The sequence below is a fragment of the Podarcis bocagei genome, assembly GCF_964188305.1.
Source record: "Podarcis bocagei genome assembly, chromosome: 6".
Classification (NCBI taxonomy): domain Eukaryota; kingdom Metazoa; phylum Chordata; class Lepidosauria; order Squamata; family Lacertidae; genus Podarcis; species Podarcis bocagei.
Window position 1 is genome coordinate 21,279,912 of NC_138130.1, and position 26,299 is coordinate 21,306,210.

The 26,299-nt window shown below is 43.0% G+C and overlaps 1 long non-coding RNA gene across 1 annotated transcript in view; it reads right to left on the reverse strand.

The window, feature by feature from the left end:
* The window catches only part of LOC308589536, a 215,993-nt gene extending 190,618 nt beyond the window's left edge, over positions 1 to 25,375 (reverse strand). Inside the window, exon 1 of the long non-coding RNA XR_014009365.1 lies at positions 25,198 to 25,375. This is a non-coding gene — a long non-coding RNA (uncharacterized lncRNA). The remainder of the gene's footprint in view (positions 1 to 25,197) is intronic.
* Positions 25,376 to 26,299: the final 924 nt, after the last annotated feature.

Genomic DNA, 26,299 nt, shown 5'->3' on the forward strand with positions numbered 1-26,299 from the left:
ATCAGACTCTTCCCATCTTGGCTTCTCATCTGCTTCAAAACTAAGTACTCTGTGGTTCCTCCTCCCCCGTGCTTCTTTCTAGTTTTATTTTTTATTTTAAGCGCTTGCTATTTTAAAAACGATACAATGCAACAGAAAAGAAACAGTGCCACAGAAAGAAAGGGCCACAGTTTGAGGAACGGAGTGTCAAGGTAACCTAGAAAAGTCCCAAATGGCTAATTTATAAAAAGAGCTGAAAACAAAGGTAAAGGCACTTGCCAACAGTAGTTTGTTAGTTTAACTTTGACTTGCTTTCCTGGGAAAGAAGAAAACAGAATTTTCAATGTGAACTGTCAGCCCTAGTTATGACAGAGCCTTGCTAGTTAGACATTCAAGAGCTCCCATTCCATTGGCAGAATGATGTAAAGAAAACCACCAAACAGAATTCTTTCAAGTTGCAACTACAACTCTACTTAAATAATTTACTTTTGAGTTTTACTCAGACTATCTTTTAAAACTTAGTTGACATTTTTCGTTGACAAGCACGCATTTACTGCACAAGATCAGTGGCAGAACTGGCAGACAGGGAGAGGAAGAGAAGCGCAGAGAAGGATCGCTGACTGCTAAATGAGACGCTGCCTTGCCTTCGGTGCGGGGGACACCCACAACTGCGGTCCCTGGCCATCGACAGGCACCATCCACTCTGCCATCCCCAGGTGCCAATCCCATCTGGCTCGACGTGGTAAAAACAACAACAAAAAACTCATTTTCTTATATGCAGATAAGCACCCCAAACTGGCATCAGACTTGGAAGCGTTACTAACAAGTCTGCAGAAAATAGTGGGTGGGGAAGCAGGGCTCCTCATGCAAACTGTTGAGCTGATACACAAATGTTCATGCACCGGGGAAGAGGGGTTCAAATCTGTGTTAGGCCGCTGAGGTTTGGAGTTTCGAATGGGGATTATTGGAGACTGAGGGACAATACCTTGGATGATGCGCAACATCCCAGCTGGTGCTTGGGAATGAATGGCCAGGCATAACAGCCCTTTTCAGTAATACTACTAATACTAATGGGACGCAGGTAGCGCTGTGGGTTAAACCACAGAGCCTAGGACTTGCCGATCAGAAGGTCAGCGGTTCGAATCCCCGCGACGGGGTGAGCTCCCGTTGCTCGGTCCCTGCTCCTGCCAACCTAGCAGTTCGAAAGCACGTCAAAGTGCAAGTAGATAAATAGGTACCGCTCCGGTGGGAAGGTCAACGGTGTTTCCGTGCGCTGCTCTGGTTCACCAGAAGCGGCTTAGTCATGCTGGCCACATGACCCAGAAGCTGTACACTGGCTCCCTCGGCCAATAAAGCGAGATGAGCACCGCAACTCCAGAGTCGGCCACGACTGGACCTAAGGGTCAGGGGTCCCTTTACCTTTACTAATACTAATACTATGTTTGTTTGTTGGTTTGTTTGTTTGCTTGCTTGCTTGCTTGCTTGTTTGTTTGTATGCCACCCATCTGATTGGGTTGCCCCAGCCACTCTGGGTGGCTTCCAACAAATAAAAACATTAAGCTTAGTAAAGCATCAAACATAAAAAGTGGAATGGACTCCCTCAGGAGGTTGTGGACCTTGATCCCCATAGATTCTATTATTCTTGGGCAGGTGATTATACTAGTCTGGATAGCTCAGTTGATTAGACTAGATCATGGTGTTGACAATGTCAGGGTTGCAGGTTTGATCTCCATATGGGACAGCTGCATATTCCGTAACTTCAGGGGGTTGGAACTGATGATCCTCAGGGTCCCTCACAACTCTACAAATCTATGATTCTATGACACTTACCAGGAACCATGAAAATCCCAATGGGGTATGCTTCTGGATAAACCTCCCAAATATGCAATGTCAAGTGTTTGTAAAATCAGCAATGTCTGCAAACAGCAATGGGATGCTGTCGCCACCCTGTTATTTCAAACTGTGGTTTGGTTGGGCATGAATCTTTGTAGATTGCCTTAATAGCAAGTCATCAACGACAAATAAATCAAGCATGCACCGGGGAAAATATATATTGCCTTGGAACGTTCCTTCTTCAAAAAAGAAAAAGGAGGGGGAAAAAAGATTGAAAATGATAGCTGTTTAGCCATGGCATATTTAAATCAGGCCAGCCATAAAAACGCTGAGTGCAGCCAACAAGCCTTTAAATTCATCCATTAGGAGTTAATAAACGAAATTATTAAATCTGGTAAATAAATAAATAAGCCTTGTAATGTTAAAGCCTTTGCTTATGAACTACTGACAGCTGCGGTTAAGACAAGAAAACAAAAGGAAGAGCCATCAACAAACACCAGCTCCAGCGTCTGATTTCCTAGATTCCCACCACCACTTTTCATAATTCAATATTTATGATACCACTTTGTTACCAAAATAGAAGGAGGAAATATGATAATGCTCTTAAGGAAATGTATATGTGTTTGAACAATACGCTGAATGATTAGCCGATCTTTTCTTTTGTTTGTCTGGTGAAGGTAGGGAAGGAGTCTGCACGAACATGCCTCTTGTTTTGATCGTGTCTCCTTAAAATGGAAACATACCAGGAAACTGATAGAAACTCTACTCGTTTGTGCACCAAAGACATAATACTGCAATTATACAAGCTGGGGTTTTTAAAAAAAATGTTTATGGTGGGAGTGGTGTTTTTTTGGGGGGGGGTTGTTTGAGCAGATTCACACTTCCTGATTCACCAAGCTGAACACCGCTTGCCATCACCTGTTTTGTGAGTTTGGCGTCCATGGGCATAGGAGCCAACTCCTAGTGGCCGTAGGGGGTTTCAGCTCCTACAATAAAATATTTGAGGGGGCTGGGCCTCCACAAAGGTGATGACCAATCCCCATTCAAATGGTATGTGTGCACTATGTCATGTGATCGATTATGTGGGGCATTGTTTCTCAGTGCACAGTGGTACCTCAGGTTAATAACTTAATTCGTTCTGGAGGTCTGTTCTTAACCTGAAACTGTTCTTAACCTGAAGCACCACTTTAGCTAATGGGGCCTCCTGCTGCCGCCGCGCCGCCGGAACACGATTTCTGTTCTCATTCTGAAGCAAAGTTCTGAACCTGAAGCACTATTTCTGGGTTAGTGGAGTCTGTAACCTGAAGCGTATGTAACCTGAAGCATATGTAACCTGAGGTACCACTGTATGCTCAGTATGGTTTCTCAGCATATTAAACTTTCCTGATAAGATGCTGCAAGTTTAAACGCATTGCATGCTAGCCTGAATGTTAGTCTCATTCCTGCACAACATTTAAAGAAATCCTTATTCAGACCCAAGTAAACTTGGGGTATCAACTGTGAATGCAGATCACAGGATTTGGCCAGGGGAGGGGGTGCAGGAAAGGAGGCATGACCTATCTTAAGAAACTGCAGCATATATAGCTTGATTATAGTCTTGTTTTCAGAGTCAAAGGGGCTTTTCTTTTAGGTCCCTTTTTTAACACTACATAGAAAATGGCACTGCTAGGGCACCGTCTACCTGGAATGAAAAGAATGGGAGTTATAAAAAGTGTGGTACTATCCCATTCATTCCAACAGGTCTTGGGCTGGGCTATCACTTTGTTGTAGGCCAGCCAACGTTCTTGGCTCTGGATCCAGGACATCAAAATGCCGGGGGCGGAAGCGAAAGGGAGAAGGGGTGACAGTGCCGGCTGTGCCATGCCTCTCCTCTGCTAGCCCAGTGCTGCCAGGCCACAGCTCTACTCCCAAGTTAGGCCTGATCTGGAAGCAGCACACAGAAGGAACAGCAACAGAAGCACCGTGCTTCTATTCTGCTGGTCTCCAGCATGCTTCAGCTTCCTCAGCACTGGCCCAGCCTTTCCAGGTCACAGCTCCACTCCCAAGTCAGGCCTGATCCAGAGGCGGAAATGGCAAAAAGAAGGTGGCGCACAGTTGCAAAATAGATTCAAAATTTACAGACTGCTCCCTTCTGAAAGAAAAGTACATGAAAATAATGTATAGATGGTATATAACACCAGTACAGATAGCAAAAATGTACAAAACCAGCTCAAACATTTATTGGAAATGTAAAGAAAAAGAAGGGACTTTTTATCATATGTGGTGGGAGTGTAGAGAAGTTAAAGGGGGGGAATGATATACAATGAATTGAGAAAAATGTTTAAAATGACATTTGTAAAAAAAAAAACAGAAGCATTTTTGTTAGGGATTGTAGGACAAGACCTGCCAAAGAAAACAAAGAATTTATTTATGTATGCTACAACAGCAGCAAGAGTCTTGATAACACAAGGATGGAAAAATGAGGAAATCCCGACGAAAGAACAGTAGCAAGAGAAATTGATGAATTATGCAGAACTGGCCAAATTGACTTACAAATTGCGAGACAAGGACAACTGTGACTTCAAAGAGGAATGGGAACTTTTTACAAACTTTTTAAAAAGACAACAAAATGAACTGGACTCCTTGGCAGGTTTTGAATGAACATACACAAATGTATTGGTTAATAACATGATGGATGGATATGTACAATTTTATAATATGCAGAGAAAATATGTGAAGAGAAATCAGAGAGAGGAGCTGAGGGAAGTCCTTGGTGGGGGGGAGGTGGGGGGAAAATAATGTATGTGATTACATGGTTTGATAATTTGTTACAGTGGTGCCTCGCAAGACGAAATTAATCCGTTCCGCGAGTCTCTTCGTCTAGCGGTTTTTTCGTCTTGCGAAGCAACCCTATTAGCGGCTTAGCGGATTAGCACTATTAGCGGTTTAGCGGCTATTAAAGGCTTAGCGGCTATTAAAGGCTTAGCGGATTAGCGGCTAAAAGGCTATTAGCGGCTTAGCAGCTTAGAAAAAGGGGGGAGGGAAAGCGGGGGAAAATCGGAACACTCGCAAGATGTTTTCGTCTTGCGAAGCAAGCCCATAGGGAAAATCGTCTTGCGAAGCAGCTCAAAAACGGAAAACCCTTTTGTCTAGCGGGTTTTTCGTCTTGCGAGGCATTCGTCTTGCGGGGCACCACTGTATGTGGAAATTGATTAATAAAAAATATTTACAAGAAGAAGAAGAAGAAGAAGAAGAAGAAGAAGAAGAAGAAGAAGAAGAAGAAGAGGAGGGGGGGGACTGGCTAGATGAAGAGTGGTGGAATCCACCTGACCAAGATGCCTCCAGGGAAAGTGCAGGAGAGGACCGTCTGGACCCAGGTTCAGACTGGTGGACAACTGGACACACCTCAGAGGAGAAGAGGAGCTGGGAGATATTGGTGGGTGAGGAACAGGGGCCCACCAAGCAGGTGCCCTAGCCCTCAGCAAAGAAAGGGGTCAGACTTGGCACCAGATGACAAGGTGTCTGCCCAAAAGCCTGCTAGCCCCTATTCGCACTCCCAAAACAATGTGTTTATTCTATGTAATAGAATGAAACAGAGACAGGAAAGGTCCTTCAGGGCTATCCCAAGGCAGAGGGAGGGATCTGACACCTAGAAAATAGTCTAGAAGGGGAGGAGCTAGCCATTCTAAGCAACACCTTACATGAAAGAGCGTATCTTGTGAGTTTCCGTATATTCCTGTTCCGATTTTATAATAAAGCTACAAATCTGATGTGTGACCTCATCTTTGCTGAACTGTGCTACGTCTCAGCATTCAAACTGTGACACGCCCCTCTCCTCTGCATAAGAGGTGCAGGTCAATTCTGTGTCCAGGGCACCTGTCTACCAGCTCCATCTGGTACACAGGCTGAGACCCTACCTACCCGCAGACTGTCTCGCCAGAGTGGTGCATGCTCTGGTTATCTCCCGCTTGGACTACTGCAATGTGCTCTGTGTGGGGCTACCTGTGAAGGTGACCCAGAAACTACAACTAATCCAGAATGCAGCAGCTAGACTGGTGACTGGGAGTGGCCGCCGAGACCACATAACTCTGGTCCTGAAAGACCTACATTGGCTCCCAGTATGTTTCTGAGCACAGTTCAAAGTGTTGGTGCTGACCTTGAAAGCCCAAAAAGGCCTTGGCCCAGTATACCTGAAGGAGTGTCTCCACCCCCATCGTTCAGCCCAGACACTGAGGTCCAGCGCTGAGGGCCTTCTGGCGGTTCCCTCACTGTGAGAAGTGAGGTTACAGGGAACCAGGCAGAGGGCCTTCTCAGTAGTGGCACCCGCCCTGTGGAACGCCCTCCCGTCAGATGTCAAGGAAATAAACAACTATTTGACTTTTAGAAGACATCTGAAGGCAGCCCTGTTTAGGGAAGTTTTTAATGTTTGGTGTTTTTAATATTCTATTGGGAGCCGCCCAGAGTGGCTGGGGAAACCCAGCCAGATGGGCAGGCTATAAATATTAAATGATGATGATGAAAGAGCGTATCTCGTGAGTTTCCGTATATTCCTGTTCCAATTTTATAATAAAACTACAAGTCTGATGTGTGACCTTGCCTCTCTCTCATCTTTGCTGAGCTGTGCTACCTCTCAGTGTTCAAACCATGGCACGCCCCTCTCCTCTGTGCAAGGGAGTCAGTGACAGCCCCTGGGAGGACATCATCCTAGCAGTGCCAGCAATGCTGGCAGCTCCTGCAGCCTGTGAGTTGGAGCTGCTGGTTCCGGTACATCACTTGGGGCTGGACTTTGGCGGTGGCAGTCCCTCCTCTTCCACCTGCTTTCCAGCAGCTGCTATGAGCTGCCCGAGGAAGGAGACCAGTAGCAGCAGCTATGGGGTGGTTCAGCCCGCTCATCCTCCTCCCCAAGCTCAATGGCAGAGGTTCTGGAGGGGGAAAGTGGGATATTCCCAAACCCAAAGGGAAGTCTGGAATGCTTCTGTGAATCTGGGAGTGTCCCACTTAAAACAGGGCAGTTGAAGGTTACATATGCTCTTGGATTATGTCCTCAGCCAATGTCTCAGTGAAATGACAGAATCATTGAAAGTACATCTTCTCCTTCAAATTAGAAAGTTTAATTTTTCATCTAGAGTCTGGCTTCTAGACCATAGTTGATTTTTTTCTAAGCGATTCTTGTGTAATTAATGCTGGAGCTGTTTTGCCAATGCAAAACACTCATTAGCAATTACTTAACTATACATATATTAAAACTTAATTAGTAAATAAATTAAGTATATAATTAATTGCTTTAATCAGAGGGCTTTTAATATTGCAATTATCATTTGATATACAGACATGTTGCAAATACATTTCTTGGAAGAAGAAGGAGAAGAAAACACCCCATGCAATGTTAATCATTAAAACATATCTTGCTACATGCTCATTAATGATTTATTTCAAACACTGGGACAGATCCTTCTATCAGCTGCAAGGAAAGACAATTTCAATCAGTATCAGTAAAATTCTTGTTATAAAGCACCTGAAAAACCTACACTTTTATTTTCAGTTGTTGTTCAGGGATTCCAGTCAGAACCAAAAAGTAATCTCTTTCCCTTTTGCTCTTTCAGGATTGTGAATTCCACATGAATTTACTACCTGCTGTCAGATTTATTTTATTTTAAACCCATATTCTGCAACTGGAAGACCACAATTCTGCAACAGAGTTGGCTGGTGCATATTTTTGTCTGTGAATGCATAGTTTAAGGCAAAGCTTTCCAAACGTTTCAAGTTGGTGAAACAGTAATTCGGTTTTACTAGCAAAGTGGGGGTTAAACTAACCCCTTTCCAGCCCCAGGAGAAGTATGGGGAGCGTTCATGCAACACACCTACACATGATTCATGCAGACCTTGAGACGAGGGTAGAGGGTGTTTCTCAGCTTGTGTAGGTCATGAAAGGGACAGTGTGGATACTGCAATTATGTGGTTTGGTCACAAGATGGCACTGAAGTTAGTTGTGCCCAGGCAGAATCAGAATGTTGCTGTGCCTATCCTGGTTTAACAGAGACAATGCAGCAGAACCTCTACTTACGACTGCCTCTACTTGGGCCCAATCCAAGTTGCAACTGCGGCAAACCCGGAAGTAAATACCGGGTTTGCCACAATTTGCGCGCACACAGAAGCGGCTTCTAACGTTTGTTCTTCTCTAGACGCCTGCTTCTGGGGAGAAAAGCAATGACAAACCTAGACAGCATCTTAAAAAGCAGAGACATCACCTTGCCAACAAAGGTCCATATAGTTAAATCTGTGGTTTTCCCAGTAGTGATGTATGGAAGTGAGAGCTGGACCATAAAGAAGGCTGATCGCCGAAGAATTGATGCTTTTGAATTATGGTGCTGGATAGTGCTGGTGCTCTTGAGAGTCCCATGGACTGCAAGAAGATCAAAACTCTCCATTTTGAAGGAAATCAGCCCTGAGTGCTCACTGGAAGGACAGATCGTGACGCTGAGGCTCCAATACTTTGGCCACCTCATGAGAAGAGAAGACTCCCTGGAAAAGACCCTGATGTTGGGAAAGATGGAGGGCACAAGGAGAAGGGGACGACAGAGGACGAGATGGTTGGATAGTGTCTTCGAAGCTACCAGCATGAGTTTGACCAAACTGCGGGAGGCAGTGGAAGACAGAAGTGCCTGGCGTGCTCTGGTCCATAGGGTCACGAAGAGTCGGACACGACTAAACGACTAAACAACAGCAAAAGCTTCCTGACAAGTGTGGGATAGAAAAAGTCACTTTAGATTAAAACTATGGTTTCCATTGCAACTCAGAATCATAGGATTGTAGAGTTGGAAGGGACCCTGAGGGTCATCTAGTCCAACTTCGTGCAATAGCAGGAATATGCAGCACTATGCTCTTACCAACTGAATTGTGAGCCTCAGGAGCCACTGAGAGCCTTTTCCTCCATAAATTTGTCTAATCACCTTCCACACTGTCATCCACAAGTCATCTACATTGGAGGCTATCACTGTATCTTCAGGGAGTGTGCTCCGTTTTAGAAGCATAGAATCATAGAACTGTAGAGTTGGAAGGGGCCCAAAGGTCATCTACTCCAACTCCCTTCAATGCAAGAATCTCAGCTAAAGCATCCATGACAGATGGCCATCCAACCTCTGCTTAGAAACCTCCAAGGAAGGAAAGTCCACCACCTCCCGAGGGAGTCCATTCGACTGTTGAACAGCTCTTGCTCTCAGGAAGTTCTTCCTGGTGTTTAGTCTGAATCTCCTTTCTTGTAACTTGACGCCATTGGTTCCAGTCCTCCCCTCCAGAGCAGGAGAAAACAAGCTTATTCCCTCTTCCATGAGACAGTCCCCGAGATGTTTAAAGATGGCTATCCTATCTCCTCTCAATCTCCTCTTTTCCAGGCTAAACATACCCAGCTCCTTCAACCTTAACTGTGTATTGTGTGAAGAAGTGCTTTTTTTCCTGTTTCTCCTAAATTCTCCAACATTCAGATTCACTGGATGGCCCCAGGCTCTAATACTGAGGTCGAGGAGAAACCTCTCTCTAACCACTTTCTTCACACCATATCGAATTTTATACCCCTTTATAATTGTTCCTCTTAGTCTCTCTTTTCTAAGCTGACTCCCCCCCCCCAAAAAAAAAATGCTGTAACCTCTTCCAACCCCTTGATCATTTTGGATGTCCATTTTCTTGCAGCTCTTCCTGCTATACCATGTCCTTTTCAAGGTTTGGTGACCAGAATCAGATGCGATTTTATTCTTATATATATTGGTCTTTTAGTTGCTCTTGATTAGTCATGTTGCATACACTGCATGGACCTTCCTAATTATTCCTGCATAGCCTCTTAAGTTCACAGTATTAATATTTCTGTATTGGGCATTGTATATCAATACATTTTAATTCATTTCAGTGGCAATCTGAGGTCCTTGCTACTGGTTCCGCTTTTCCCACAGGAGTGAAATTTCAAACTCAGATTAACATAATTGCATAATGTAGAAAAGCATGGGAATTGGGTTAATGTATTTTTCTTGCTGCTAAAAAGGGGAAATGAGGATTAAGAGCTCATTCCCTATATACTGGAAAACATAATTTATAGCTATTTTAGTAGAACAGGAACAATGAATTCTAGAAATCTAGGTAAGCTGCCATCTATTAAAATGCAAGTTGAGCTCTCACAAAGAGGACGGTTTTAATATCAAACTCTGCAAAAGCCTTAAGATTAATTTAATCAACTTGCAATCAATTACATCAACTATTAGCCCCTTCCTATCACTAACTGAGCCAAAATATTGCACTACATATGTAACATGGGGGTTGTGGCTGAACAGTCATAAGTTAAAAATCAACAAAAGCATCACAGAAATAACAAACAGTACAAAATATAAGGATCACAGCAATGAAATTAATGATAGGCTTAGACAACGCCATTCCAATACAGCAACAAAGCTGTCATGTCATATCATATCCAATAGCACTAAAAAATTGCAGCTTGAAATCCAAAAACAAAAGTGGAAAAGTCACTTTTCGGCCAAATAACTAAAGGAATAGTGTGTGCAAGCCTGGTAAGCCTCTCTGGAGAGGTTAATAATAATAATAATAATAATAATAATAATAATAATAATAATAATAATAATAATAATAATAATAATAATAATATATTATTTATACCCCTACCATCTGACTGGGTTTCCTGAGCCACTCTGGGTGGCTTCCAACAAAATATTAAAAATACAGTAGTCTGTCAAACATTAAAAGCATTCCATGTCAAGAAGGAGGGCAAGTGGGCACCCTTGGCCCACTAGATTTAGAGGCCCAAGTTGTCCTGCCCTTGCATGAAGTCTTGGGTTTGCAATTTTGGGAGAGGGGAGACTGCCCACTGGGGAACAGGCGAGCTGGCGAGGCCCTCTAGACTTAGAGGCCCTAGGCTTCAGCCTGCTTAGCCTATATATAAATCCGGCACTGTTCTCAGTGTCCCTTCATTAGTTATACTTGCTGAGAGTTTGTTTTTTTTAAGAAAAGTTTGACATTTTACTACATTTTTATATGTACTGTAAGCTGCTCTGAGTGGTTGGGGAAACCCACCCAGATGAGCGGGATATAAATAATAAAATTATTATTGTTGTGATTGTTATTATTAATGTTCTTCTGTCCTATATTATTTCCTTGAACTCCCTGCCACATCTAAGTGACCCCTTTTCAGTGTGTGAAATATGATTTAATTCTATACTCCTAATCTCACTAGGAAGAAAATCTCATTGAACTCCCAAATAAACATTTTTAAGATTGGGGTTAATTCTGGAGATATGCTCATTAGTCATCTGAGAGTGTAAGTAGAAGCTTAAATTATTGATTGATGAAAAGTGGTATCATTTCAAGTTTTATGGTAAGCGACGTGCATAACAAAGCATGTGTTTTACATTGCATCAGATTCATGATATGATTCACGCACACAAAGTCTGGGTGGAGTTCTTCCCCAATCTGACTTCCCTGAAGTCTACTGCTCACACATTTTAAATCTGCTTTTTCAAATGTGTAAATCAGGCACATCCAACAGGTAGATCATGATCTACCGGTAGATCACTGGACGTCTGTGATAGATCACTGGTAGATCACTGGCTCCACCCAAAGAAGCTTAACAACTTTGGCTCCCCCTAAAAAATCTCAACATTTTTGCCTTGCACCCCCAAAACAGGGCTTTCCTTCCTAAAATAAAGTTCAACAACTTTGACCTGAATCCCCAAAAAGGGGTTAGATCACTGCCAGTTTTTAACTCTGTGAGTAGATCGCAGTCTCTTGGGAGTTGGCCACCCTTGGTGTAAATCAATCCATTGGTGACTCCTGGATGGTAGGGTGGAAAAAGAAAATATGGTGGCTGCTGTATTTGGAAATAGGGGTGTTGTTGATCTTTTGTTGATCTTTTGAAAACACAGACAAGGGATTTAGTTTAGGTCAGAGTTTTTCCCAGTTTAGGGTAGGAAATTTCCCAGACATAGCCAGAATACAGCAGTCAGAAGCAGTGTCTGGGTGGAAATCTCTGGAATGTCTGGGAAAATCCGGACGTACGGCAACCCTTGTTGGAAGTCTAGATTTTGCCGAATATCCATAAAAAATAGTTCAAAACTTTTTACTTTTTCTTTTTTGATTTTGCAAAAGAAGCACAACAACTTTGTGCACACAAAACGCCCCCCCCCCAAAAAAAAAAACTCAACAGCTTTCCCAAAAGAAAGCTCAGAACTGGCAAAGTCAGAACTGAAGCAAAGAACTCATACATTAGTAGCGACTGTTTCTGGGACATAAAGAATCTCCCCCTTCTCTTTCAAAACATGTTGATTAGTAGCTGCTTTTTATGCTAAGATTCAAACACAGAATGTTTTATTGTTTGAAAAAGAAAAGGATTTGATTCTCCGCATCACAGGGTTGCATAAAAGAATAGTATAATTAGAAACAATGGCATAGACAGTGAAAGTTGTGAAGTTTTGATCTCCTCACAATGCTTTTTCTGCCAAGTAGAAAGAAAACAAAAAGTCTGTAAAAGAAAATGTTTTGTGGGTCAATCCTACGAAATGTGAAAAGCTGGTTTGATCGTCCTAATCACTTTCTGGGGTGCATGTAAATGTGAAAAGGTATCTCTCCTTTTTGTTGATTTTTCAATACTCAGCAAATATACTGGCTTGCAAGTCTGCTTACTGTAGACATTTTCTAGTCAATGAAATGTACTGCCCTTAAATAAAGAAAAATGGGAAAGGGAGCTAGGTTTCACGACAATACAATCCTATGCATGGTGACACAGAAGCAGCAGCACTTAATGTGGTGGGGTTTTAAGTGTGTGAGCAGCAGTGGTTAGCAAAGTGGTTGGAACACAGAGTGTTGCTGCCGCTTACTGAGAGAGAGAAAGGTGTGTGGAGCTCAGCATGGTGGGGGCACAAACATACACCTTGCCAAGCACACAACCCCTCACTGCCTGCCCTGTCCTGCTTATCGCTGCTGGTGTCTGTGATTGCAGGCAATGTAAGAAGATGCCAAGAACTGCAAAACCATGGGAGAAAGATGCATTGTTTAAAATAACTTCCAAAGTTCCCAGTGTCTTTCAAATCTAGGGTACATCTCAAGTATTGGATTGAATTCAGTCTAGACAAATGTAGTAAACATGGCTAGTTAATTCATGAAGGGGTTAAGACCACAGAGCTGTATTCCTAGACTCAGTTAAGTCACACACCCTCACCTTTGACCCAGAAGGAAGTGAAGCTTCCTTTTTTCACTCTTTTCCACCAGGCAACATGTCTGGTCTTGACTACCTCAAGCCCAGACAGTGTGCTCAGAAGTATTTTTCTGTATTTTGCAACCCAGTAATTTTCTACCTGTGTTCTTCTTGCTGCTGCATGGAATAGCACATAAATCTGGCCTTTGAAGTTTGTAAGTCAAACATTTAAACTTACAAATGGCATGGTCCGTTCCTTCTGAGAGGGGTAGAAACGGGGGAGCTGTACGTGGACTGAACAGGGTATTAAAAGGATCTAACAGCCTGTAATCCTAACGCTTCACTGTCGCTGCACATTTTGTGACTTTTAAACTCTGCTGCATCTTATTTTTTTAAAATAATAATAATTTTTATTGAGTTTTCAGTTTTTCACATTTCAAAATAAACATTTTGCAAACTTTAAAATACCCAATGACTTCCCTTCTTCTCCATCCATTGTTCATATTACTTGCCATATATTCCTGCATATTTTACTATAACCATTCAAATCATTTTTTTACTTTAACATCAATCAAATATCATTTACACTTCTGAATTTATCTGAGTGCTGCCAGCTTTTTCAGCTGTAATACAGTTATTTTCCATATATTCAATAAATATATTCCACTCTTCTTTAAATATACTTTCTTCTTGTTCTCTTATTCTGTGTGTTAAACCTGCAAGTTCTTCATATTCTAACGTCTTAAGTTGCCAATACTCTGCTGCATCTTAGGACAGTCCACACTAGTGGTAAACTTGACATGTGTCCATATTGGCATGGAAGTAATCACTGTGGAAGTAGTATTCATGCTGTTAAGTTAAATGTATATTTTAAAGAGGACAGTACACATGTAATGCCCTGAGTCAAACCCCAGCTGACAGCATTACACAAGAGTCACAATTCAAAGTCAAAGCGAGACAAGATCCTGGTCTGAATTAAGTGCATATTCCAGATGGAGTGTCCTACTTTCAAAAATGGAATCTGAACCTCCTCCCTCCCTCCCTCCCTTCTGTCTTCAAGTTCAGCAGAAATTGAGTTAAGCAAATGTTCTGTTTGAAGGAACATGAAAACAGGAGTCCGGTTCTAACCCATCATTACCCATCATCGTTTTATATATTTAAGAAATCCAGAGCTCCATGTTTTGTTGCACATGCGCCAAAGGAAGATCCCATCCATCTCGTTAAAAAAATCAACATGAGAATGTTCATCCACAATCCTTTTAGCAGGAGTAGTCAATGTGCTGCCCACAAGATGTTGCTGGGCTACAACTCCCAGTATTCCTGACCATTGGTCATGCTGGCCGCAGCTGATGGAAGTTGTAGTACAACAATCTCCAGAAGGCACCATGTCGCTGGATGGACACTCTCATCAACCCTGCTGCTCATCAGACAATGGATTTTTCCTCCCCTCTAGCCCTAGGAGCCTTTCCCAGACCATGACTTTGAGAAGAGCAGAAGCAGCTAGGAAGAGAGAAGAGTTCAGAGACATTAAAAAATAAATAAATTATAAGTTGTGTCTCCTAGTTTCTCATTACATGGTTTTGTATGTTTTGTGGTATTTTCTGCATTGCGACTTGCCATTATTTTTATTGTTTATTAATTCTTTATTGTAATTGAGAAGTGTAAACTGTTTAACTATCATTTGCTGATATTTAATATTACAGTTTACTATTACATTGGTACCTCGGGTTAAGTACTTAATTTGTTCCAGAGGTCCGTTCTTAACCTGAAACTGTCCTTAACCTGAAGCACCACTTTAGCTAACGGGGCCTCCCGCTGCCGCTGCACTGCGGGAGCACGATTTCTTTTCTCATCCTGAAGCAAAATCCTTAACCCGAGGTACTATTTCTGGGTTAGCGGAGTCTGTAACTTGAAGCGTACCTGAGGTACCACTGTATATTTTAATAGATTATTGAATGTTGTTTTGTTTGATAGCTATTGCGACTTTTTTGTATTGAATCAGATTGTTATTAGGTGTGTGGTTTTTGCTGTCTGTTTTGTTGTTTCTTCAGCTTGTTTACTGCCTTGTGTATAGTAATAGAGAAAGGCGGTATACAAATTAAAAGTGAAACGAAATGACTATTGATTGATGGGAGCTGGATTCCAATAACATCTGTAAGGTGACAGGTTCCTCACCCCTGTCTTTCTTATTTTGCAACTTGCTGCCTACAAAATAGCATTGTATGTGCTAAAGAAATCTGACAAGTAATTTTAAACTGTAAATGAAATTAGATCTTGTCCATTTAAAGAGGGTCACTTAATTTAGCCAAACAGCAGCTTTCATTAATCAGTGTACAACAAAATTCTTCTGTTACCTGATTTAACCCATGTTTAAGCAGGCATTTTACTGACACCAAGTAATGCAAACAAGGATCAAACAACTTTAAGTATGCCTACAGCAGGGGTTCACACCACTTTGAATATATTTATTTTAAACAGATTTAATTAAACTGATCATAAACACCCATGAGATGCAAAACCTTTTTTCCTCATCAAATTTATTCAGAGTTATTTAAGCAACAACTTAAGAGGTTTTTCTAACATCTAAATGAGACAAACACTTAATAGAGCAGACTGAAAAACTACAGGCCTCAGAAGTCACTGTCACGTAGTGCAGAAGACAGGATCCTCAGGGTGCAAGGAGCCCAGCTAACTCCACATTAACAACAGCAGATACACCTATATAAGAATACAAGGGATTGCTGAATTCCTAGAGAGTCGGTGTGGTGTAGTGGTTAGAGTGTTAGGCTAGGACTTGGAAAACCAGGGTTCAAATCCTCAGTCAGTCATGAAGCTCACTGAGAAACCTTGGACCAGTCACTCCTTCTCACCCTAATCTACCTCACAGGGTTGTTGTGGGGACTGAATGAAGAGGGAAAGAACAAAGGACATCACCTTGAGCTCTTTGGAGAAGAGGTGAAATATAAATGCAATAAATAAAATATAAAATTGTGGAATGGGTGGGGAGCCAGCAGATAGGAGACAGGTGCCAAATCCTAGCTGCACCTGCCATTTCTTTACTTGCAAAGTTGAGGCAAGTATTCAGCACCTCTCTCCAGTCCACTCCGTCTCCAGCCTAAATTGTCATGCGCAGGTTGCGTTAATGTCATGCGCAGTTCACCCCATTTGCCCCACTTTCAAGGCACCATGAGGACCAGTGCAAAAGGTAATAAGACAAATTTTCTCACTGCAGTTTTCATGGTCTGGTCCTGTGACTGAAATCATTTGGGTTTCTCAACCTGCCCTCTTTCTACACCTCAAAGGCCATCTCCCACTGTAGAGATTGAGTTGTTGGGGGAGTTTTGGTGTGTCCTAGGCAAGATGACAGGCCCAACAAACTGTTGAAAAGCACAGGTGCATGAGAATAAGCACAGTGTGGTGTAGTGGTTAAGAGCGGTAGTCTCGTAATCTGAAGAACCGGGTTCGCGTCTCCGCTCCTCCACATGCAGCTGCTGGGTGACCTTGGGCCAGTCACACTTCCTTGAAGTCTCTCAGCCCCACTCACCTCACAGAGTGTTTGTTGTGGGGGAGGAAGGGAAAGGAGAATGTGAGCCACTTTGAGACTCGGGATATCAAATCCAAACTCTTCTTCTTCTTCATCATCACTATGTATGTTCAGATGTTTCAATAGAATGAAACATGCCTAAAGGAGTGTCTCCACCCCCATCAATCAGCCCGGTCTACTCCCAGGTGGTTCTCTCACTGCGAGAAGTGAAGTTACAGGGAACCAGGAAGAGGGCCTTCTCAGCAGTAACACCCTCCCTGTGGAACACCCTCCCATCAGATGTCAAGGAAATAAACAACTGTCTGACTTTTAGAAGACATCTGAAGGCAGCCCTGTAATGGAAAGTTTTTAATGTTTGATGTTTTATTTTGTTTTTTTATTCTGCTGGAAGCCGCCCAGAATTTCTGGAGAAACTTAGCCATATGGGCAGGGTATAAGTAATAAGTAATAAAATTACTATTATTGTTGTTGTTATTGGCAGGAAAAAGATGGAATGGTTTCCATAGTGCTTACTAAGTATAGTCATGGGTAAGCTTCCAGACAAATTTGGCTAGCTACTGGTCAAACAAGCACCCTGAGCTCCAAGGGCCTTCTGGCAATTCCTTCACTACAAGAAGTGAAGCTACAGAGAAGCAGGCAGCAGGTCTTTTCAGAAGTGGCAACCACCCGGTGCCACCGGAAGTCAGGTGCTGAGGTCTCGCGAGACCTCGGGAAGCATCTTTGATGTCTTGTGAGCAGGGGCAAAGGAAGTCTAACTGACACTCAATGCGGGGTGTCAGGGGGCGGGGCAAACCACCCGGTGATGCATGCACGTGCACCGTACATATGGTGCATGTGCAACGGTGCTACATATTGCGCGTGTGCAGTGGCACCGCACATGCACAGTATGTAGTGGTGCTGTGCATGCGCCGCTGGTTGGTTTGCCGATGGCACCACTCGAGTGCCGTACGGACAGCAGTGGGATCCTCTGCTCACGGCTGCAGCGCCTTCTTTTCACCCCCCTCAGAGGTGGCACCTGGGGCGGCCATGTTGGGAGACATTCTGCACAGAAACATGTGTGTGTACCTTTAAGAAGTTTCTGGGTTAATTAGTTGCAGCTGGCCATGGCTACAAAAGGAAAAAGCTGCCATTTGTAGCCTGCCTGCAGGAATAACACCCACCAGAGTTTCTGTTTGTTGTTTTGTAATAAAGCCTTCGTTTTAGTTTGGTTTTACACCTGTGTCTCCCGGAGTCACAGTCTGTCCTCTGCCACCAGTTGAAAATCCCCCTCCAATAGGCCACCCCCCCCCGCCCCTTCCTCCGCCACTGCTTGTGAGGCCTCAGAGATGCTGTCCAAAGCCTTGTGAGACCTCAGATGTTGGGTTGGGGGACCTGCGGTGTGGGTGTTGAGCACACAAACAAAAATTTTGTGGGTGCTCAGGCACCCAGATCCCCCTATGGTTGGCACCCCTCATGCCAGGGAACAAGGGACAAGGATTGGCAACATGGCAACACGTGGCAGAAAACATCGCACTCTGCCAGGACTGTACTGCAGGACCATGAGCAGCAAAATGAAACGAAAAGAAGACAGGAAGCTTCCTTATACTGGCAGGGGTAAACCAGAGTTTCAGACAGGGACCTTTCTCAGCTCTCCCGAGAGACACCCAAAATTGAATCGTACACTCTCTGCATGCACTGAGCTTCAATTCTTTCCATAGCAGGAAGCTGTCTTATGCCACATCAGGCTATTTGTTCATCTAACCCAATGTTGTCTCTACTCAGATTGACAGTGGCTTCTCAAGGTCTTAGGCAAAGGTTTTTCACATCAACCTGCTATCTGATATTTTTGACTAGAGTTTCCAGGCAATGAGCCAGAGATCTCTTCGCAAACAATGCTCGTGTTCTGCCCCTGAGCTAAGAAATGTGAGGAGGAGCAGGGGTGCAACCTGACCATGCAGACCATCATTTACCACCATCAGTAGCAAGTAGCATGGTGGGGCAGTGCCCCTTGCCTGAGCTCTAATCACCATCATCATTATCATCATTTTATTATTTGTACCCTACCAGATGTCAGGGACTGGGCAGATAGGGAGGGGTGGTAGAGGCCTCCATTTCAAGAGGCTTCTGGGTAGGAGGAAGATGACGATAGTATGGACCCAGATTCATGGTGGTGGCAAACAGGACACACCCCAGAAGAAGAAGCAAAGAGATGGGAAATAATGGAGGACTCAGAAGTGGGAGAAACAGTGCAGCTGACAGTGGACACTTCATCACTTGAAAGCCTGGTAGGACCTTCCTCTTCTCCAAGGACCAGGCGATCACTTCATATCTTCAAGCAGAAGACCAAAGAGAGACAGAAATATTCCATTGCCGGCCACCAGAGGCAGTAAAGAGGGGTGGGATGGGCACTCTGAACAATGTCTCGAGACTGAGAGGAGCATAATCTATGGTCTCCCTGTGTATTCTGTTGATTTAAATAAAAGAACTAGCAGAAGCTCTCCATGTCGTGACACCAGGGTGCCAACCTGAATAAAATATTGGGTGGGGCCAGGTAAGCACTGCCCCGCCTAATCGATCACATGACATGGTGCAATCACACAATTTGAACGGCAATGTCCACCAACTTTGAGGAGGGGCAGCCCCCTCAAATATTTTATTGGAGGGGCCAAAGAGCCCTTGGACCCTAGGTGTTGGCTCTTACAGTACGTATCCTACCCATCTGACTGGGTCGCCCCAGCCAATATGGGAGGCTTCCAGCTTATAGAGAAACATAATAAAACATCAAACATTAAAACCTTCCCTATACAGGGCTGCCTTCAGGTGTTTTCTAAAGGTTGTGTAGTTACTTAACTTCCGGAAATCTGATGGGAGGACATTCCACAGGGCGGGCGCCACCACTAAGAAGGCCCTCTGCTTGGTTACCTATAACCTCACTTCTTGCAGTGAGAGAACTACCAGAAGGCAACCAGAGCAAGATCTCAGTCTCCGGGCTGAATGATGGGGTTGGAGACGCTTCTTCAGGTACACAGGGCCGAGGCCATTGAGGCCTTTAAAGGTCAGCACCAACACTTTGAATTGTGCTTGGAAACATAGGTGAGAAGGGACAAGGTAGTGGTGAGGTCAGTGCAGTGCAAACACACCAGCGGAGTTGATCTGGCACTCCCACAAGTGTGTTTGCACTGCTCCGACCATGCCACTGCCTCTGCCTTTTCCTCTACCTCGCAGTAAGCAACAGCAACATGGCTGACTAGCCCTGCCACATCATCCAGTACTGAGCGCCATGTGTACTTCTAACCAGTATGCCCATCATCTGTAAATGTTATACACAAACGCATCCATCTTTCCTGATAGGAATCCAGGAAGTGGCAAAATCATCACCAACCTCCAACCCTTGGCTGGGGATTGCAAATGACATCTTATCAAAGAGTTGCAAGCACGCTGTGGTATGCCATGACTTGGTAAATCATTGCCTGAATTGACTCCCTGACAGGACCTTTGTGAGGGCAATAGCGAACATGCGATCATCAGTTGAAGATGACAGGTAGGAAACACAGAGCCTTGCTGAGGTCACAGTATGAAGCAAAAGAGTTTGATTCGTCATCAATGCTGCCAGATTACCGGGGATGTCATCAGATGAGCCAATAAAGAAAACAACGACAAAACTTAAGGACAGAACCCATTTCGTTCCTGCCCTTGTCACTATAAGCCTTGGAAAGGAGCCACGCTGCTCCTTTTTTAGCTAGTAACGTCTAATGCAGGAAGACAGGAATAAGCAGAGTAGAAGCACCTGTCAGCTCTATTTCCTACTCTCCTTGATTAGCATGAAACATTAATAGGACTCTCAGAAATTCTGGTCTGAAATGGGCTTTGCCTGAAAATGCGTCTGCCTTTACGATACTATCTCTTTTTTTAAAGAAAGAAAGGGGAGGGAAGGAGGGAGACAGTGAGAAAATGAGAGGAAATATTCAAAGAAGCCTTGAAATTTCTTTCTCTCTTTTTTTTAATCCAATGACAAATTATTTTAATAATGGCAATCGTGCACTGGGCCATTTGTATAATGCAGCCCATTAAAATCCCCCCTCCCCCCCCCACATTAAATGTGTTCTTCCTCTTGGCTCATCTCTCTCTCTTTCTCTCTCTCTCTCTACCAAATGACACACACAAAATGATACATCGTGCTTCTCGCAAAGAATTGAAAATGAACACCCTGTAATGGGTTAACGAACATTTTAATAAAATTTTCATTGTTGCACATTTCACTTCTCCGTACCGAGAGCCAGGACTGTATCAGTAACCCCAGGCGATGCCTTAGGATGAAACAAATCACATGGTACCGAACTATTTTCACCTATTTATCCTTCTCCTGAAAATATATTCATAAATACAAAATGAAGCCAGCAAGCAAAGCCCGTAAAACGATACCTAGCAAAGATATTGCCTGGTGAAGCCAATGTCCTGTGGTGTTGATGCTCTCCCTTCCTCATAATCTTAGGGGTGCAGTGTGTGTGTGTGTGTGTGTGTGTGTGTGTGTGTGTTTGCCTGATATGCAAGGTAGCACACTGCAAAATCCTGCTAAGAAAATTATTTTCTTACACATCTCAAAGCCGGTTCCCACGCCTGGCTCATTTCCACAAATAACTTCTCATGCAAACAAGCCTGTTAGCATAAAGCTGAGCCATCGCAGCTCTTCTTACACGAACTGGAAATGAAATGGCAACTTCAAGCTCACACTGGCTGAATGATCAGATTGTGCAAGGCTGGAAGTCCTGGGACTTGTGACTATGTAGTAGTTAAACAACTTCTGAATTCAACACATCTGGTGCAAACAGCCTTGGCCAATCATCTGTGCCCATCATCATCACACCCCTGAATCTCCACGTGAAATAACTTTTTTGCATCCAGCTACACCATCCAGTTAAGCTGGTGGTTTGGGTCAGGGTCCAAAGACACTCAGATTTCCCACACAGCCCTTTGAATTCCAGAATTTGATTTACTACACCTCACCTCTAGACAATGAGGTCACAGACACTCCTGCTATGTACCGCAGGCCTGGACATTGAGCAGCTGAGATTATTCTGGACTTTTGAATACAATAGTCCAATGAATCAAACTGCTATAAGGCTAGTTACAGGTAGGTAGCCGTGTTGGTCTGCTGTAGTCTAAACAAACAAAATATTCCTTCCAGTAGCACCTTAGAGACCAACTAAATTTGTTATTGGTATGAGCTTTCGTGTGCATGCACACTTCTTCAGATTCTTCAGATGCTATAAGGCTGCAATCCTGCACACATACTGCTGGGTTCTGTGCCCAACTGAAATCAATGGATCTTCATTCTGCGTAGGCATGGCTAAGATAACACAGCACAAATACCCCTCTAAAAACAAGTGCCATAATGCATGTGTTCTCTGCCCTATTGGTGTCCTGGCCTGGGTAGCTTGTACTCATGAGCTCTGATTTATCAAATAATACATGAGCCTGGTAACCCTACTGATCAGTGGTTTGGCAGGGGGGGGGGGATGAATGAATCCAGCCCCTCCTAGCACCTCTTCCTAATGGCTGGAATTTCACTTTTTTAAAAAGTTGCACATGCCCAGTTATGGATTTGGGCTCAAGGAAGTAAACATACAATATATCGACAGGGGGAAAGCTGTAACTCCTCGTGCAGGAACACTAGCTAGATTGAGGCAACTATGTAGAAGCAATCCCAATTATATCAGTGAGTTTCCTGTGTGTCACGTGTTCCTGGTCCAGACATTAGTCCCAACGGAGGAAGCTGCTCAACTGAGCAATGGATTCAATTTCTCTCACTGAGTTGGATCCTGACTTTTGCTGGAATCCTACCTTCATTTACCTGGAAGTAATCCCCACTGAATTCTGCAGGACTTACTTCTGAGTAGACATGGTTAGAATTGTGTAGCTGCACTTAAGAGTACACCCGCTGAAATCTTATTATATTCTTATAGAAATCAGTGTGGTGTAAACTGGTTGTGATTATAAACTTTGATCCTATTAACCTCAATGGGTCTGGATTTGGACCTACTCCCTTTGTATTTACACATAAACTGTTTGTTTTAAACCATAAATTGTACTGAACCCATCCTTAAAAAGTCAGGTTATATGGTAATCATTTGTTTGGTGTGAATTAAATTAGACTTTAAAGTGCAATTTGCAAACATTTTGCAAATTGCAAACATATTTGCAAACATATTTGGCGATCAACATATTCCTTATTGTGAATTATGCAGTGAAGAATTGCAATTCTCTGTTACAGACCAGTGATTGTATTAGACAAATTAGCTATAGTGTGTGTGTGTGTGTGTGTGTGTGTGTGTATCAAAAACAACAAAGAATCCTGTGATATCTTAACGAATAGCAATTTATTATGCTATTTATTATGGCATAAGTTTTAAGATACCACAAGACTCCTTGCTGTTTCGCTACAACAGTTGCCCGTCTGGAAATTGTTGTAATAAACAATACCCAAACAAGCATCTTAACTGGTTCTCCCTTGGGTTGTAAAAGGCAGAAAGGATATGAACTTTCATGGGTAAACAAGCGATAAACTTTGTAATTATTTGCCAAACTTTCCCCAAACAACACAGCCTGTTTATGTTCTCTTAGATGTCTCGCTGTATTCAATTTGACTTATTCCCAGGCAGGCGTGCAGATGTCTACAGCCTAAAAATACTAAAGCAACTGTTTTACATTCTACTTTTCACATATTTCCACTTTTGAAAAGCTATTATTGCAATAGGAACAAGAGAAAATTAACCGAGGGTTAGATTTGGAAAATAATCACTAGTAGGGTTGAAATCCCAAGATCATAGGCGTACTTACTTGGGGGTAAGTCCCACTGAACACATTGGAACAAACTTTTGAATAAATATGCTTAGGACAACTGGGAAAGGAAGGCACAAAACAGTAGACTAACTTTAACATAAATATGGATTGACTTCTGCATAAACATGCATTAGTTTGGATGCTTAGTTTACAAACCTGCACACACACCCCCCCCCAAAAAATCCCCATTGATATTTTTGAATTCCTGCTGATTATTACATATGTATATTTGAATGACAATGAACAGATAACAAATATTATATCTTGCTTAACTATTCCCTCCTTGGGAAACCAAATTTCCAAGTAAACCTTAAGCAGAACAGAGGTCTCTTTGTACAGATCATTTTATATAGATATATATATAAAGAGAGAAGAGAGTAATAGACCTGGACAGAATAAACTCATTGGGGAAATTATTGTTTATTTACAACATGCTGGCAACACACATTCTACTAAGAGAAGCAACAGGGCTTTTGTTTTTACTGTACACTTTTTTGTGAGTTTTCATTCCCTCCTTCCATAGAGTGGGATATTTCTGCTCTGATGAAGCCACTGGAACCCAGCATGCTGGTGAAGTGTGTGGCTTATAATTTTGGCCATATACATATATATGTTTGTAGGTCCCTAGGAAAGAGAACCCTCCCCCCGCATTTCTAAAATAGGCTAATACGCTGCATTAGAATAAGGACTACAATGCATATTGTCTGCCTCTGCAGCATGGTCTAGTAAAAAACGCCTCGCCGCCTGCTAGCTTGTCAATCTTTAATAGAAACTCATCAATTATTTGTGGGCACGAGATTGAAGCAGCTAATAGCTTAAATATATTCCTCCATTTCATTGCATCAGTAGCTCTAAATTAATGCCTTCAATTTCTCTTCTTTGCCCATTAAAAAAAGGGAGAAATATAAATAAATAAAGCAAGGCAGATATAAAAATCATCATTTGAATAAACAAGTAAACATCTGGCAAACAGAAAGAGAACAGAAAGTGTTTTAGGGTTGGTAAAAATGTATATATATATCCCCCCAGTCAACAGAACGAATGAGATTTTCTAGCCTACTTAATATGAAATCTTCTCTCTCACTCTCTCTCTTTTTTTTGCAACTGCTAAATCAATTGTAATTATTCCATGTATATCAAACCAATTTTTTAAAAAGGTAAGGGGGTTGGGGAAAGCCTCAACTTTGATTTCTTAATTTGTGTGGCTTCGCTCTGTATTGACCTGCTGCAAAGCTATTTACACCTTTCTTTTTTTTAAAAAAAAGTAATAAAATAAAAGAGAGAGAAAGGAAGGAAGCTTGTAGGTGGGACACGCACAGCTCCCCATAAAGCAAAGTCTCCTCGTTTCAGCTAATTAAAAAGGAGGCTTCCGTGACATTAACAGGCAATAAAGGGAAATTTATAGGCAGATGCGGAAGATTGCTGTCCAAAAAGTTAGCCCACAACTTGACAGAGAGCTGCTTTTGCCAATCACATGCCACAGCCTTGCACTCCTCCCTTGACCCCCAAGTCCTCTCTCAGAGAACAGATCCTGGCATCTCAGGGCACATCAGAACTTGCACCATCAGCAACGACGGTTCCAGGAAGCACATCTGAGCAGGCAATGGGTGCTCCCAAGCCCTGACCCCACTGCATGCAGCGAGTGAGCCGCCCCCCTCAGAAAAACGAAACAAAAAAAGGAACCCGGCAGCAGCGTTAGGAGGAGCAGCTGCAAGTTTCCTGACCTAAGCCCCAGTCCTGCCACAGAGCTCCCACTTCCTTCCTCCAGCACGCCGCTCTTTCCAAAGCCAGCTTTGCCGCAGCTTCTCCTTCCAGCAGTACCCACAGAACAGCACAGAAGAGATGACACACTTACTGTAATATCCCAAGAAGCAAAGTTCCCATCCCAGACAGAGGCACTCTTTGCATTGATTCCATCCCCTGCAAAAGGGGTTAACCCCGATGGAAGAAATATTAACGCCCAAACATTAGGCAGGCAGCCTACATTGAGAGGTATTACATTTTGTTCCTAGCCAGGATGATAAACCCTGGCGAAACCTGTTGTTTTTTCCTTTTTAAGCACCTTGGCGAATGAGGCTTAGCACTGCATCCAGTCGCCAAAGCCCAATCAATATGGAAGGAGCGGTATTTTATGATTGGAGAAGTTGTTGTGTTTTTGGTGGTGAAATTCATTATTTAGTATCTGAACCCTCAGCATTTCAGTATCATTTATTCATAAAGTCCCTTTTTGCCAGGAGGAAATGGATACAGCTGTAGAGAGAGAGAGAGGAGAGAGAGAGAGAGAGAGAATGTGTGTGTATATGGGTGTGTAAGAGAGAGGGAGAGAGAGGGAGGGGAGACGGATTGATGATATTGATCAGGTACCATCTTGAAACAAAGGCAAGGTGCTCTATTTTACTTGACAACTGTGACACATAAAAAACTAGCGAGAGAGGGGGAAGGCTAGGCCCTTGAACATCACAGGCTTTAAAAAGCGTTTGAAGAAGCCATTATGACAAGCAGGTCTAGGCAAGCAGCTGCAAAAAAAAAAAAAAAAAATGTATTCAGAAAGTCATTAAAAAATGATGCTTTGTTTGCCTTGTGAATATGAGGTTTGTAGCTAGCTGCACAGCACACTCCTACAGAGAGGAACGGGGAGGTTTTTTTCTGCTACACCCATCCCTACACTTTCCTTCTTCTTTTCTCTGGGAAGAAGGGGAGGGAAAGGGAGAAAGGAACAAAAGGACTTTTGATTTATTTCCTTCTCCAGATTTGAAACGTCACATTCTGGAGTTGCAGCTTTCGAGTTGCTCGTTCCTTCAGAGAGGCAGCCAGGTTACAGAGCAGACTCAAGAGCTGGGATCTTAAAAGTTGTTGGAAGTTAAAAATAAAACAAATGACTTCCTACTAATTCAAAGAGTTAAAACCGCTGCCTGCCCGATCTGTGTGTGTGAGAGAGCTTTTTTTTACCTTGGCTT